The 17,047-nt window shown below is 38.3% G+C and overlaps 1 pseudogene; it reads left to right on the top strand.

Annotated features, from left to right (window-relative positions):
- The window catches only part of LOC101328381 (olfactory receptor 13C3-like), a 341,867-nt pseudogene that overhangs the window by 115,045 nt on the left and 209,775 nt on the right, over window positions 1-17,047 (top strand).

Genomic DNA, 17,047 nt, shown 5'->3' with positions numbered 1-17,047 from the left:
TTCATTCCACGGAGATAATTTATTTAAGTCATAACAAGAAATAAAATGAAAGCATGTCAGTTTCCTTATATATTTTTCATTATGTCATGAATATTTTTGCATGATTGCTACTTTATAATAGCTCCAATAGAGAAAGAATCAGCCACCTCTACATCCCACATGATGTCACTGTCATCAGTGGGTGTAAATGAAGGAAGGTCACACATAGAAGAAAGGAATGAAAGGCTGTGTCTATGTAGCTTAATTGCCAATGAACCTTGTTTATCCACCCCCTTGCAAGATATATCTGGGGGCTGGATGATTGATCAGGAAGTGTGTTCTCCAGTGCTGCTCAGACTTTTGAAACTTGAGGCAGAAAACCTTCATCATCATAATGCAGAGAAATTAGAGTGGGTGATAGCTGATTGCTACTTACTGTCTAGCGGAAAATGGGGTTTTGTTGGAAAACTTCTCAGACTGATGTCTGTCTCTAAGTTCTGAACATTTCACTCTCTGATTATAAAAAGAACCTACTATATAATTAGACCCTTGAGAGGGAGAAAGTATCTCTACTGACTTTTGGCCACAACTTCCACTAAAACAACAGGGAGACACTATCATGTACATCCTTTAAAGTCACGGGAATTTCTACAATTACGTGGAACAGTGTTTCTAAAAATTTTGACAATTTTAGGTCTCCATTAGAAAGTATATTTTAAAAAGACTTATCAAAGTTTAAAACAATAGTACAAATAAAACAGAATATTTTAAAATTGACAATTATGATGATGATTTCAGATCAGTGAGAGAGATGAAATTATCTGAAATCTTTCAACAAGCTTTCTATATCTGGTTTAATAATGAATGGCTGTAGTTGACAACTGGGGCCATGTTCAGTTGATACATTCTTTTTAATCCCTTTTTCTATTAGACAGTTCTAACTTCTATTTTAGTCACCAGGAATGCACAACAGTGTTCAGTGTATCTGTTTAATGGTTCTGGAGATTCAGATTCAAAATGGACTTAAAATTTATAGACAGATTTTTTCAGTGACTACATACACTGTAATATCAGTTCAAAAGCTGAAAAGTTAAATGTCTCAACATGAAAGATAATGGTGAATGGGTCTTTATCCACTCTTTGTTTCATTCATCTCTGTAGAGCATTCCTTCAGGTTTTTATTACATATGCCCACATTATATGCCTACAGTTTCATTCTCCAGCAGGTGAAAAAGTTATCAGGTGTTGTGAAACAGTGAAACTCAGCAATCAAGCAATCTGCAACATGGTTTAGTTTTCTTTTGAAACCTCAATATTTTATCCTTAACTTGAAAAACTGTAGTATTTTAGCATGGTGTCATAGATTCAAACCGTTCAAGATTCTGCCCATTTCAACGAGAAACACAATTTAAGGAAATACTTAAAATCTTGTAAATGATCTGACATTATCAGAAATGTTTCATCTAATGTCTCATTTCACTCATTTGCATGCCTTTATAACAATCTGCATTCTTATGTGTGTAAAGGCATTTTGTTGCATAGCATGTTAAGAATACTGCTCGATTTGATCATATTCACAATTATCCTCTTTTCTTTTTGACCCTGAATTGAGATCAGGAGTGGGCTCTAGAGCTGGAATGCCTGGGTTGGAATCCCAGCTCCACTACTTACTAGTTGTGTGACCATGAACAACTTACTTAACCTCTCAGTTTCTTCATTGATAAACTGAGGATCATACTAGGTAGTGACAACCTCATAGGTCATAGTGGTCATTAAATGAGCTAATTCATCTAGAGGTTTTAGAGCAATTATTGATCTATAATAAGTACTGAGTACATGTTATTTGTTATTATATATGAATAGCAGAAAAAATAAGAATTTATGCAAATATCAGAGATTTTATCCCCTTGTAGTATATGCGGTACATGTGGTTTTCATTACTTTTCTAAGTGATTATGCTTTGTTAGTCAGAACTCTTTCTGTCATGAGTTGAAAGAAGAAAATGTTGAACCTGGCTTGAATGAAAAAAGGGAATACATTGGCTCACATAAAATGGGAAATCTAGAGGAGATTTCTCGTTAAGCTTGGCTGAATTACATCAGACAGTGTTATCAATAATAAATCAATCTCTTTTTCTCTCTCTCTTCAATCGCTTGGTTCTGCTTTCTGCAATTTTGCTTTACTCTCAAGAAAGAAGTGGCTTTCAGCCACCCTGTGCTTATAGTTCTTAACTATCACAATCTCAAAAAAGACTTTCCCTCTCACAACATCCTTGTGAATCCCCATGTAAAATAAATATATAAAAATGGCTTATGGGAAAATCAGTCTCTATTTAATTGCCCCTTGCACCTTCTCTCTAGAAGCATTTCTCCTTATCCCTGGATAAAATCTCAGGCTTGTTCCATATCTTTTAGTTAATGACAAATAGTTTTCTTTCTCAATGTTAAAAAACCCAGGCTGATATTAAAGCTTTAGTGTTTAATCCACTTTAAAGCTTCTTTCATTCCCCAGCTTAGCCCTTCTTCAGACTGGAAATTCTGCAGTGGGAACACACAGGTGGTATTGGTTTCCTCACCTTTTTCTGTTCTCGTTCCTCTACTCCTCTCCCACTCACTATGCCTCTTTTGCATCCTCTAGTCTTGGAATAGGGGAATAAGGGGAAGAAAGGACAGAAAAGGTTTGCTCATATGATGCAGTCATAATCTGGCACTGGTGCCTCCGAGGGTGGCAGATGTCCAAAGGCTTACTCTTCCTCTAATTTAGCCCTTTTGTGGGTTTCTTGGAGACTTGTTGGGAACCTCTTACTGGCAGTTCCCTGATGCTCACAGAAGTCTCTCCTGGCTAACTTATTTCAGTTTCTAGGTTCTGACAGGCATTCTAAGAGTCGCTCTGGAGAGTCTACTCACCACTTCAGGTGGTGCTCTTGACTGGGAATCCTTTAAAACATGCAAGTCCAGCCGTCTTCCACAGGGTCCATATGTGGTTCTTCCATGCCTCACATCTTGCCCCTAGACTCTGGAAGTCCAGGACACTTCTGTTGCAGCTCTTTTTGCTGGGCTTGGGAATGAGCCTGACTATAGGCAGCATGAGTTATCCTTTTACCCTGAACTTATCTTGTCAGGCTTTCCTGCTGCCCTGGTGCTGCCTTGACTAGATAAATTTTTCTAGTTTTTGATTTGTCTTGGTAGGTGTGTGTGGCTCTTCCATAAAGTGCATTTTTCAACTTAGCTTCATCAATAATATAGGTGATATTTTGGCCTCTGATTTTATTGTTTTATTTCTCACATTTTTCAGAATCTAGGTAGGAAAAGTGTTTTTTATTAGACGGAAGGAAAATCTCAGAGATCTACAGACCACCGTACTGAGAAATACTAATCTATTGGGGAAAATACAGAATGAAATGGAGAAGGCCTAGGACATGGCCTCTGCCTTCAGATTTTTAGTTTAATTAGGGAAATAGGTAAGTAAACAAAATGTACAGTTCAAATAACTTGCCCCAGGTTAGGAAGAGTCAGAGCTTGAATCTGAACCCAGGTCTGATTTCAACTTCTTAATCCTTCTTAAGGCCTTACTCTGGCTTTTAGAAGCTTGGAGTTTAACAGAGAAAGACATGCAATCTTCATTTCAGGATAGCATAGTAAGAAAAACCGTACTTCTATCAAGTGTTTTGATGTAGTAAATATTATGATAGAAGGTCTTTCTTCAGATGCCAATGTCATTACTTGGCAATGACAGAGGGACTGTCTTGGTCAGTTCAGGCTGCTGTAACTAAGTACCATACACTGGGTGACTTATTAAGAGCAGACATTGATTTCTCACAGTTTTGGAGGCTGGAGGTCTGAGATCAGGATGCCAGCATGGTCAGGTTCTGGTGCAGAATCTTGGTCCAGGTTGCAAATGACTGATTACTTCTTGTATTCTCACATGGAGGAAAGAGAGTGAGCTAGTTGTCTGGCCTCTTCTTATAAAGGCACTAGTCTCATTCGTGAGGCCTCTACCCTCGTGACCTAATTACCTCACCAAGGCCCCACCCCCAAATACCATCACATTTAGGATTAGATTTCAACATATGAATTTGGGGGGAGCACAAAAATTTAGTCTGTAATAATGTCCTGGGTATAAGTGCACGTATCTGCATGAATCTTGAAGTTCATCTCTAGTACCCAACCGGTTTAGTCACTCTCCACTTGTGTATACTGATCATGTGTGTATGCTCACCAAAACCCAATGCATTTTTAACATATTCTGAAACATTAGAAAACTATTCAGAATCAGAAAATCTCACAATTTCTGAGATTTCAAATGGTTTATTTTTACTGTACTTTGTTACATATTTAAAGAAATATAATATTCAATTTCACAAAAATAACATTCATATTCTGATTTCATTTAAGTGATTTTTATACATCCACTCATTTGATACTTATACTGATGTTATGGAATATGTTATCATTATTATTATTATCAACACTATAATTATTATTATATCATAAGGAACCTAAGTCTCAGAGTTGTAACGTGGCTTGCCAAGTAACAGTTAGCAGCTGTCTGGGTTCTCTTCTGATTGAAACCTTTCGGCTCGACCTCAGTGCCTCAGATACTGCCAGCAGTCACTCTAGCTTTTCCTTGGCTAGCTCCTCCAGAATGATGGATATCTTCAGAACGTTGCCAGTGTGACTGCAAGAGCTGATGATTGGCTGGCTAGAAATAAAACATATATCAGACACTGTGGTAAAGCGCAAACACATTTATAGACGCACTGTTTTTAATCATGAAAAGCTGGTATGACAGGTAATTTTGAAATATTAAATTGTGTTTTGCTTTTCTACCTATAAAAAAATTTAAAAAAAGAATGAGCAGTATTTATGGTTGTTTTTTTTTTTTTGCGGTACGCGGACCTCTCACCGCTGTGGCCTCTCCCGTCGTGGAGCACAGGCTCCAGGCGTGCAGGCTCAGCGGCCATGGCTCACAGGCCCAGCCGCTCCGCAGCACGTGGGATCCTCCCGGACCTGGGCACGAACCCGTGTCCCCTGCATCGGCACGCAGACTCTCAACCACCGTGCCACCAGGGAAGCCCAGTATTTATGTTTTATACTTTGTATTTTTCTCCCCTTATTCCAAGAAGGCAACCAGGACTTTGTATTCCCTTCCCTTGGGTATAATTTCTAAGAAGACAAAATTTCTGGTAGAAAAATCACTTTTTATGGACTTTTTGAAAGCTTAAATTCCTGGCAGGTATCATGAAAAAGAGGAAAGAGAAGCCAGTCTCTTCCAGGATGAGAAGTAGATAAAAGCAATGAAAGAACTGAGGTATACTACAACATTTAAAAGGGGATGGAAATCTGCTAATTTGTGGTGTATTTGGAATGTGAAGTCGGATCCATTAAAATATCCACGGAAACGGGCTCTTTCAAAGGAATGACTGCTTGATAAAGCTCAGAAGGCCGGACCCTAGACACTATGGCTGGAACATAGGCAAACGTTCAGGTGCATGACTGCTACAGAAGCTCCAGAGCTACAGGACTTCGAAGTTCAGTATAGGATGAATGTTAGGTGTATCAACTCTTCCAGAATGTCTCAAGGCAGGTGAGGCCTCTGTGGACATATAGTTTTACAGAAGCCTCCATTATCATCTTTGTATGAAGGCAGAGAAAGAAAGTATTCACCAAAAGATTGCTTTTCTAGACACCTACTAGCTAGAAACTGGAAGACAGATTTAATTTTATTTAAAAACAATAAAGTATATACATGCATACGTGTGAGGTGGAGATGGATAGTTGAAGTGAGCTTGGCAAACGTGGATCATTTTTGACATTGAGTGATGGGTATATGGGGTCTCATGATACCATCCTCTTTTTGTATATGTTAAAAAAATTTTTATAATAAAACATTTTTAAGAAGTCAATCATGTAACAATTCTTGCACTCCTATTTTGTAGAAAAAGATTCATCCTGGCCATGCTGGAAAGAGCCTATGAAGTACAAAATAAAGGGAGTGAGTAGCTCAGTAGCAATGCCTGCCATGCGTTTAGAATGGAGAAGTGGCAATATACATGACCTGTATTTTCCCTCCTTGATTAAGATTCTCCAACTTCTGTGTTTTATACAGAGTCATCAGAAATCAAAATATTCTATTTTAGTCATCTTCACACAGAAATAGAACAAATATGTCATGCTTTAGTGGAGATAGATTAATAATTTGAATCAATAGCCATGTCTTTTATTATAAATAAGGTTATTGCCCAATATTTGATTCTGTAGCCTTTTTTTAATTGAAGTATAGTTGCTTTCCACTGCTGTGTCAGTTCCTGCTGTACAGCAAAGTGAATCAGCCATATGTATACACATACCCCCTCTTTTTTGGATTTCCTTCCCATTTAGGTCACCACAGAGCACCGAATAGAGTCCCCTGAGCTATACAGTAGATTCTCATTAGTTATCTGTTTTATACATTGTAGTGTATATATGTCAATCCCAATCTCCCAGTTCATCCCACACTGCCCCCCTTTCCTCCTTGATATCCACACATTTGTTCTCTATGTCTGTGTCTCTATTTCTGCTTTGCAAATAAGATCATCGATACCATTTTTCTAGATTCCACGTATATGCGTTAATATACAATATTTGTTTTTCTCTTTCTGACTTATTTCACTCTGTATGACAGTCTCTAGGTCCATCCATGTCTCTGCAAATGACACAATTTTGTTCCTTTTTATGGCTGAGTAATATTCCATTGTATATATGTACCACATCTTCTTTAACCATTCCTCTGTTGATGGACATTTAGGTTGCTTCCATGTCCTGGCTATTGTAAATTGTGCTGCAATGAACATTGGAGTGCATGTATCTTTTTGAATTATGGTTTTCTCTGGGTATTTGCCCAGGAGTGGGATTTCTGGGTCATATGGTAGTTCTATTTTTAGTTTTTTGAGGAACCTCCATACTTTTCTCCATAGTGGCTGTACTGATTCTATAGCCTTTTAAACCAAAACCTGAATGAAATGTTTCTGCTTGCTTTAGTTACAAGGGAAGCTCTACTAGGAACAGAGATGGGGTTTAACTAGAGTCCCTGATCCACTTAAGCTGCTAGATCCAGATACCCTTGCTTGTTTTGGTCCACCAGACTAGAAGATGATGAAATAAAACCTAGCCTGTATCCTCACCAGAGTTCGGGGGCTGGATTTCATTTCCAAACTCAGAAAAAAGTTCTGGTACCCAGCTCCTCCCCCACTACCAGCTGTGATGCCCCAAACCTTCTCTCCCAGCTCCGTGGGTGCTTTGGGATGACACAATCAACCATCTAGGGCACCAGGGCTCAGATTCTTGCTCTTCCTAGAGCCCTAGAGCTGTCAGGCTCAGTGAGGCTCCCGAGTCGCCAGCCTCTCTCAAACTCTGCCATAGGACCTGCAGCTCAGCAGCCCCATGAGCCGGAGCCAGAGGAGCTCCTTCTTCCAGACTGTATTATTAACACCAGGATACACAAGATGAGACGAGTCTAGCAGAGGGAAGTCAGAGCACCACCCGAGAGGCCTGGAACAGACCTCCAAGGACTGCCTGCTCTTTAAGCCTGGGCCGCTCCAGGGAGGAGCTATGTTCCTGTGAACCTATCATGAGTGAAAGCTTCCAATAGCTCAAGATTTGACATTAGCTCCTGAGGAGCATGTACTACTAACCAGCTGTCCACGTCTAGGTCTCTGGGGAATGTCCAACCACATTAGGACCGGCCCAAACACAGCTACTTCCCCAGAGAAACCACTGCTTTGGAACTGCTCACCCACATTCAGGCCCCTGAGAGTTCCTTGTTTCTCAGGGCTGAAGGTGGAGTATCAAAACCTGAAAAGGTTTCAAAGACTTCCCCAAGGGTCTAGAAAATGATGTGCAGGAAGAAAATATTACAACTTTTATTTATATTCACTAATGGGCTAAAAAGAAAGTACACTTAAAAAAATATATATAATTGACAGTGACATCCCCACTTGGTCCATGTGTCGCTTAAGGTATAAGCTGTATCCTGAGGGGAGAATATAAATTACACACCTCAAAGGGGTTGACAGGTGCCCCCTCACACATCCATTCAAGCACACTGCACCCTAGTGTGGCTCACATATGCTTGTCTATGTGTGTTTATGAATTTGATATCATGAAGAGTAGACTTTGTATAATGCTTAAATTATAATGACATAAGGTGTGACCGTATAAATCTGTTTTATGTGTTGTTTTTATTTTTGTTTTTTGTGCAACATAGTTCCCTTATTATCTTTTGGCAAAGAACCTAAATGAGTAACAGTTTTCTTTCACTAAATTACCAGTGTTCCAAATTTGCTGACTTTTTTTGTGATGACAAGTAGCTGTCGATGGAATGCCACCTAACAGAGATCCTCAAAAAAGATAAAGACACTTACTGTCTTCTTTCAAGGTAGAGGTGACATTCTAAAAACGAGTGAGAAAGTGATTGTTTTTGCTTTGTTTTCTTTTATTTTTAATTCTGGTATGGGAAAAGAATGTTGAAAAATGGATGTTTGGAAGTGTTTATATTACTGTTGTCAAAAATGATATGTCTCAGACATAAACTCATATCTTCCACTTAATAAAAATTGAATCAGAACTCTCTAACCTATTTTAAGATCTTCCAAATAAGAGTTTCAGTGGTTTTTTAAAAACCATTTGATGAAAATATTAAAATAAAATCCCTTCTGATTCATTCCAAAAAGAATCCGATTTTGACATCAGGAAAAGGGAGAACTTATTAAATATTTACAATGCAAGTGAACAAGAAATTTTTTGAATGAAACTCAGAAATTAATACCGTGATTTAGAAAGTGTAGCCAATGATGCACCTCCTGTTGGATCCACAGATCTTTTGAGAAATACTTTGCAGCAATGTTTTGATGGTCATCAAAACCAAGTATCAAAATAAAATAAACACAACTAGACCTTTAATTTCTGCAACATAAGGCATTAAACCCAAATTTTATTTAATTAATGAAGTATACTCCCATCATATCACAATGCTCAGTGTTATTAATAATTTAGTTAGCCAGTGAATACAGATTCTTGTTTAATACATATAATTTAAATATTTAAATATGTGTATTCACTTGATTGTATTCTTTGTATAATGTGTGTTTTGTTAAATGGTTTGTAGTGTGCATAATACCTAGTACTATATTACATATATGTATACACACACACATACGTACACACATGTATAAAGAAAGAGGGAGAGAGAGCCAAAAAATATGCAAGAATGCCCCTGGGTCACACACATGAAATCCAGAATATCTGGCTATAGCTTTTGAACGACAGCTTGAAATAGGGACTCTGAGGATGGCACATTTCTATAACCCTAGTTTTAAACTCAAATCTCGGCTTCTAACAATGTGTTTGATGAATGAAAATTCCAGTATGGCTAGAGGTTTGAATTGTCCTCAGATAATAATAAGCATCCATGAGTTCTTTCAAAAATGTTTTAATCCAACCACGTATACACAGAGCAGTGAAATAAAATTGCAAAATATTTACCTTTATAAAAAATTTTCTATTTCTGTTAGACCTGAGGAAAGGAGCCTGATGTTTCTATTGTGAACCACTAGATGGCAATAGCTCTACATTACTCTCAACCTCACTTCCTAGGGATCCTAGTGGTCTTGGAGTTGGCATTTGGAATAAATGTTGTCTCTGCAGATATTTGCCAAGAAAAGGCATATCTGCTTTAGGAACTCTGAGATTGATATTATTAACGCAAGTGCATTTCTGTGCTTGTATCTTGTTGCATATATCTATGGCTACTGCAAGTTATCCACCAATTTGATTATCCTGGAGCTGTAAATTATTATAGCAAAATCAATAAAGAATGTATTTTAAGACATAGGAGTCCATAAAGGTCTGCATATGGAAAGTTTAAGATAATTGCAGTGCTTTTATGTATGCTAACCTAACCTCGTGGCTTTGGAATTACTGAATAAGACTCATGCTCATGCACAGCTACAAATACAGATAAAGGTGGCAAAGGTGAGAGTTCGCTCTTGCTTCTCTTCCTGGCTATTGCTGTGTATTCACAAATAAGCCACCTAACTGTGACTGAGAGCTGTCCAGTTCCTCTTCCATGGAATGTGGATCTACAAGGAGCATCTGCAAAATGCATGAGGTTTTGGACAGAAAAAATGACAGAATTGGAAACAGAGTAATGACTGGGCAGAATGGAACGCTCTTTGGCTCAATACCTTGAGGAAACTGATACTGTGTAATTTTATATTGAAATAGGAACAAAATGTAAATTAACATTTCGTGGGGCTGTTTTGTTTGAGTTTACTCATGTAGCCATAGTGGGGTGGTGGAAAGAAACCATACTCAGAGTCCTGGAGTTGGTGTAATCACTAACTAGTTTGAACTAAAGCCCCCACAGATGAGACATATGAGATCTTTTAAGATTTCTTTGTTTTCTATGACTTTATCAACTATTAGTTCTAAATGACTCAAAAATTGGGAAAAGAAACAGGTGGAATTAAATTTTTAAAACACCTCTTGACCTTTGAATTTGTATCTTTTTATTTCTCAAATACTTTTAGCTCTGACAGTTTCAGAAATGCGATTTTGTTTTAGCATCTTTCTCTGCCCTGAAAACTGCCTCCTGTCCTCTTCCAATTTTTAAAGCTTTCTGATGGCAATAAAAAGAGAGTTAGAGAGCACTAAAATGCAGACACCCTGAATATTAATTTTTTTAATTAAATAAGTATTGGTGAGAAAGAAACAAAAAGCCACAGTTTTCTGTAATTTATCTAAGACCACATTTGGCTGTTTATATGGAATATAACACAAGTGACTAATCTCTCTCAGTCTTTTTTGCATTTATTTAACTTAAATTCCATCTCAATCTAGTTCTCATGGATTTCTTCCAGAGAGAATACCAAAGGATTGTTCTGGGACTGAATCTTCTTTTGACTGCCTACAACCAATTGACCAATGTGGTATCTCAAAACAACATTCATTCATTCATTCATTCAACAGGCTCGCACAGAGTTTCCAAATATTGTGTTCTCACATAACTGTCTAGAGCTAGAAGGAAGAAAACGGCAAAGGGGTCTTCTTCTAGTGTGCCTTTTTTTTTTTTTTTTTTTTCCAGGGAGGATAATCTTTCCAGGTATCTCATAGCTCACTTTCCTCACATCTCTTTGGCCAGAATTGGGCCTCATACCTCCTCTAGGCTCATCCCTGGGAAAAGTGCATGGGGTTTATAGGAGAAAACATTTGAACTTGGTCTTGAGAAAAACTATCGTCTTGGTATAATACATGCAGAGAATAGAAAAACATATCCATCATTTTCTTTCCAGTGAGTAATTTGTGATCCTCAAAATACATTGCACAGTTCCCTTTCATGCTACTAGGTTCCTCTGATGATTTTAGAATCAGAGAAAGAAAACAAGTTATTTCATCTGAGAAATCACCCACTGAGCCAAAGCAAATAAAATAAAGTTTGTGATGTTGTAAAGGAAGATAGGAGTGCAAGAAAACAGAATCAAGTGGAAACTGAAAATTTTGAAAAAATCAATTGGAGTTAAAAGATCAGTCAAGAGGGCTTCCCTGGTGGCGCAGTGGTTGAGAGTCCGCCTGCCGATGTAGGGGACACGGGTTCGTGCCCCGGTCTGGGAAGATCCCACATGCCGCAGAGCGGCTGGGCCCGTGAGCCATGGCCACTGAGCCTGCGCGTCCGGAGCCTGTGCTCCGCAACGGGAGAGGCCCCAACAGTGAGAGGCCCGCATACCGCAAAAAAAAAAAAAAAAGATCAGTCAAGAAAGGAAACAATAGCGGTAGCTCTGAAGGTTAGGTATTGATAGCACAATCCGTGCTGTTCTTAATGGGTCCTTACAGACACACCAAGAGAGGTGGTAAATGTTGGTGGCAAAGAGTGCTTAAACTCTAATAAAGACAAGTTTCATCTCGTCACTAAGGAATCTAACTTCCATTTCAGAGAGAAGTAGAAAGGGCATTATTCCATAAATAAGTATCTAGGATATTATGTAGTGCTAACTAGGGAAGTAAAGCTAAAGAACATATCAAGTGAATTTTGGAAAATTCCTAGCTTTATGAGTTCCATAGGCTTTAACCCAGATAAATGAGCTTAATTCCAAGACTCTGCCATTTAATAGCTGGGGTACCTTAAGTCACTTATTTTAATGAGGCTCAGTGTCCTTACTTGTAAAATGGTGCCGATAACAGTATCCTGCAACAAAGAACTGCTGTGACGATCAGATGAGATAATGATGAAACACCCAGCACAGGTTCTAGTGTAGAGCAAGTGCTCAGTAAATAGAAGTTCCCTCCTTTCTCTAGAGCAGTGCCTAGCCTACACCAACCTGGCTGCATCAGTCAGGTTCCAATCAGGAGACAGAAACTACACAGCGATTTGTACAAGTTTAATAAAAAGAATATTAACAATAACAGGAGATTTGAGTAACAAGGGAGGAGCTAATAAAGAAATAAAGAGAACTCTAAAGAACATAGGAAAGGTAGATATAAGGAGTAGTTACTACCACGCAGGGGTATGACACAGCATCCAATATATTGAGCCCCCCTTCCACCCCTCCCCCCATGGCTGAGATCCAGATCTTGTTGAAGAGGGCATGGCCATGACCCACTGGATGGCAGAAAAGTAACTGTGGCGATGCACCTGTGGAAGCCACTGGAAGTCCGTACTCTACAGTGCTGAGAAAATTATGCACAGGGAATTATCTTGCCAGAGGCATTCCACTGCCAAACCACCAGAGAGGGTGCTGGAGGAAGCTGTTGGTCATAGGTGCTGCTCGCCACCGTGCACTGTGGGAGCTGGTGTTGGAGGAGACATCTGGGCTGAAGATTCCTGTTGCTGGAGAAACCACAATGCTGCAGGAGCCGGGACTGGAGTTGTGTGCAGTGAAGGAATCAGGCACTGAAGAAGCTACACACACTGCAGGAGCCTATTAGTGGAGTTCTCTGAAACCAGAAAAAAGACCCCCTTCCTCCACCATTGATTATCTCCCCAGGACTCTCTATTGACAAACCTTAGCATTGTCCCTTATATTAAAGAAGAAATAAAGAGCCCAACTTCATTCCACAGATCAGGCAATAAAGAGTAGATTTGTAGTTGAGAGGCAATAAAATGATGAAGGCACACTGGCTAACCTAGTTTCCTCTTTGGGGTGCATCAGTGTGGAATCATTCCCTGAATTTATTCAGAGGCCTCAGTGAGACTTGAGTTTCTTTCTCTCCACATCAATCCTAGCTCCTTCACCTTCCCATGAAGAAGAAACTGCTAATCTTATTCATCAAATTCTAGGCCATAGATTCATCCATATTTGCTAATGGGCAAGAATACTGTGCCAAAAATATCAGGAATCCACATTATATTTTTTCTCTTTCACTTTTTCTCTTTCATGGTGCTCTTGGGAGGAACTCTGTTACCTCTAATTTTTTCCACAGAACCTCCTGAGGGTCCTGGTCAGTGTGTCGGGTCCCTTGTACCATGTGGTTGGTCATTAGGTGGTAATACTCCAAAATTTGAATTTAGGCTGGTTGCAGGCAAAAAGCTGCAGACCTCTAACTCAGCTTTGCCAACACTTTGCATTAGGAGTAATTAGGTACTTACCCAATAATAATGAACTAATATTTGTTTCCCATTGGCTTTGTTCCCTGTGTCTATCTCCCTATAGAATTTTCAGGGATGATATCTCCCTATAGAATTTTCAGGGATGAGTTATGATTTGCAGAACAGGATTCAGGCATTCCTACATTTTCATAAACACCTTCAAAATTCCATCTTAATTTCTAACAACTGCCATCTTGTTTTTGCAAACAAATGTCTAAAGTGGTTGGCATTTCTTAAGTATGTCTTATATACTTACAATCATAAATACAGAAATATTTATGTAGCAATTTATAGTCTTCAACAGAAATATTTATATAACAACTTTACAAACAACTTCACGTTTCCTTAGGCCATCTTCACAATTTCTTTATGACATTGTTATTTTTACTCTTATTTTATGCCTAAGAAAACTGAAGTTGAGAGGCTAAATATATTTCTCAATATCACATCATTTTAATAAGGCAGAGTTGGGATCTAGGCACAGGTGTTCTAATTCTTAATCCTATGTTCTTTCAAATAAATAAATACATTTTTTAAAATTCCTGGCACTACTATTTATGGAATAGTAGGTGTTCCATAAATGTTGACTTTACAAGTCCCTGCCCTCTACTTGTGCTAGCTGCTTTCTTTGTGCAGGAAGTAGATCTGTTAAGGCAGCTTATTTTCAGCTCCCATTGCTATGGTAATGCTAATTATTTAACATCTTGTTCTAAAGGCCAAGATCCCAATGGAGATCATACACAGGGCTCCTGCTATAATGAGCATGGCTTCCGGTGGTGGGAAAGAATACATTTTGATCTCTTCCTACAGTATTACAAAGTTATTTTGCCATTTGTAATTTTTGTTTCTTGGGAAACAAGATAAATTCCCCCAAGTATGTACTCATGCTGTTTAAACCTCCACACTTGTTTTTAAAGTTCTCAGGAAATGTAACTCTAAAACAGCTTTTTGGACAGCAGGGTCAATTGTTGTAGATAGATTCATTTAGTAAAAAACAGAGAACATCTGATGCTTTTAAAAGGAGATTTTCCCAAAATACTTACTGTTGGGGATTAAGAGCTTTTGAACAATCAGTGTTTACCCACTATTATTGCCAGACTACATTTAAACAGTTCCCAATTCATTCAGGATATATGGCCCACAAAATGTACTTTCTTGGCAATGTAGGAAACTTGCATTAGTGTTCTGTAGAGAAATAGAAAATGAGGAGGCAAGATGCTCTTTTCTCCTCTCTGTTACTTCTATCAGTGGTACAGCATCCCCAGATGCTCTTCGATTCTGGTAACACTTCTTCCCTTTTGTCCTCTAACCTTTGGGGAGGTATCTGGTTTCGCAGGTATTAATTTCTGGACAACATTCCTTCCCCTACTTTACTCTTCCAGGACTCCTACTCATTTTTGCTCTTCCAACTTTCCAGTGCTAGGGTAACCAATTCCTTCGTTCAAAGCTCCCAAAAGGTTTCTGTTTTCCTGATTGAACCTAATTGATGGAGGAAACAAATCAATATGTTGATTTTGAAATGCATCAAGGTCTTAAAAGGAGTTAAAGGGTAGAATTAGGTATTCTTTAGATATTGTTATCAAAGCCTTCTTAAAAGTGAATATATGAGTTACAGTCTAAAGTATGAGAAGGAGATAATAGTAAGGAGATCTGAAGGAAGTGTGTTTCAGCCAGAGGGGACCTTCTTTGGATGATAATTAGTGGTAGTTTGGATTAGAGGGGTGGCATTGGAGGTGAAGTGGGTGGATTCAAGATGTATTTTCAAATAAAATGAAAAAGAATTGTTCATGAAAAAATTAAAAATTGGGGTAAGAGAAGAGCAATAAGAGATGATGTGGTAGGCTGAATAACAGGCCCCAAACATATTCAGGTTCTAATCCTTGGAACCTGTGAATATAACTTCATTTGACAAAAGAGAGTGCAGGTGTGATTAAGTTTAGCATCTTGAGATGGAGAGGATTAGCCTGAATTACCTGGATGGGTCCTAAATGGAATCATATGTGTCCTTATCAGAAGGAGATTTGATAGGGCAGAGAAGGAAACCATGTGACCAAAGCACGGGGAGGAAGAGTCAGGGAGAAGATGCTATACACTGGCGTTAAAGATGGAGGATGGGTCACAAGCCAGAGAATAAAGGCAGCGTTTAGAAGCTGGAAAAGGCAAGGAAACAAATTCTCCCTAAAGCCTCTGGAGGAAATGCAGCCCTGCTGACACCTTGACTGTGGCCCAGCGAAATCCATTTTGGACTTCTGACTTCTAGAATGATAAGAAAATTAATCTGTGTTTTTTTAAAGCCACCATGTTTGTGGTAATTTGTTAGAGCAGCCCTGGGAAACCAATATAGATGACTCCCAGAATCTCATTTTGAGCAACAGGGTAAGTGTGATACTATTTACTCAAATGAGAAATATTGGGAAATGAGCAAACAGGTTTGAAGAGTGGGGAGTATCAAAGAAATATCAAGAGGTCATTCTGAACTTGCTAGTCTTAAGATCTACGAGTAACCCAAATGTGAAATGATTAGTTGGCTCTTCCATATTTCCTACGTGGAGCTGGCCGAGTTTCCTGGGTCAATTGATTGTGGGTTTTCATCACATTTGGGAAATAGTCAACTTATCTCTTCAAGTGTTTGTTCTGCTCCATTATGTCTCTTCTCCTTTTCTGGGACTCCCATTCCAATGTTAGACTTCTTGATATTACTTGACAAGCCACTGAAGCTCTGTTCATTTTTTTTTTTTCCATTTAAAAATAATCTGCGTCTGAGCTTGGAAATTTCTATTTACCTATCTTCAGTTTCACTGATACATTTCTTCTGAAAGCACTTCTTATTTTAATTTCAGATATTGTAGTTTTCAGTTCTTGGGTAGCCATTTGTTTCAATTTTAGTTTCCATATATTTTCTGAAATGTATCTTTACTCATCATATCCATTTTTCTCATTAACTCTTTAATATATCTATAGTAGTCATTTTAAACTTATTGTTTGCTAATTCCAATATCTGCTATGTCTGTGTCCACTTTTATTGGCTGATTTTTCTTTTGAATATAGATGTCAGTTTCCTGCCTCTTTACATTTCTAGTAATTTTATTTTACATTGAATAATATTTTGCAGAGACTTTGGATTCTGTAACTTTCCTCTGGAAAATGTTAATTTTAATTTAGCAAGCAATTAAGCTACTGGTGGACCAACTTGATCCTAAGGTTTTGTTTTTAGTTTTGTTAGAGTGATTGTAATTGAATTTTTCACTCAGTTCAGGGCATAGACTTTAGTCCTGGGAATGGTCTTTACTACTTACTATAAGTTGTGGCCCTTCTGAAGTATCAGTTACAAACCTGGATTTAATTCCTCTAATTAGGCAGAACTCAAATTCCAAACTGCACCTCCCTAATACCAGGCAGCTACTAAAATTCCTGTTCAGTGTTTTAGCTTTCCAACTGTTGTTTTCTA

The sequence above is a fragment of the Tursiops truncatus genome, chromosome 6 (assembly GCF_011762595.2).
Source record: "Tursiops truncatus isolate mTurTru1 chromosome 6, mTurTru1.mat.Y, whole genome shotgun sequence".
Lineage (NCBI taxonomy): Eukaryota > Metazoa > Chordata > Mammalia > Artiodactyla > Delphinidae > Tursiops > Tursiops truncatus.
The sequence above is the reverse complement of the archived record's forward strand: the minus strand, read 5'-3'. Positions and strand labels throughout refer to the sequence as shown.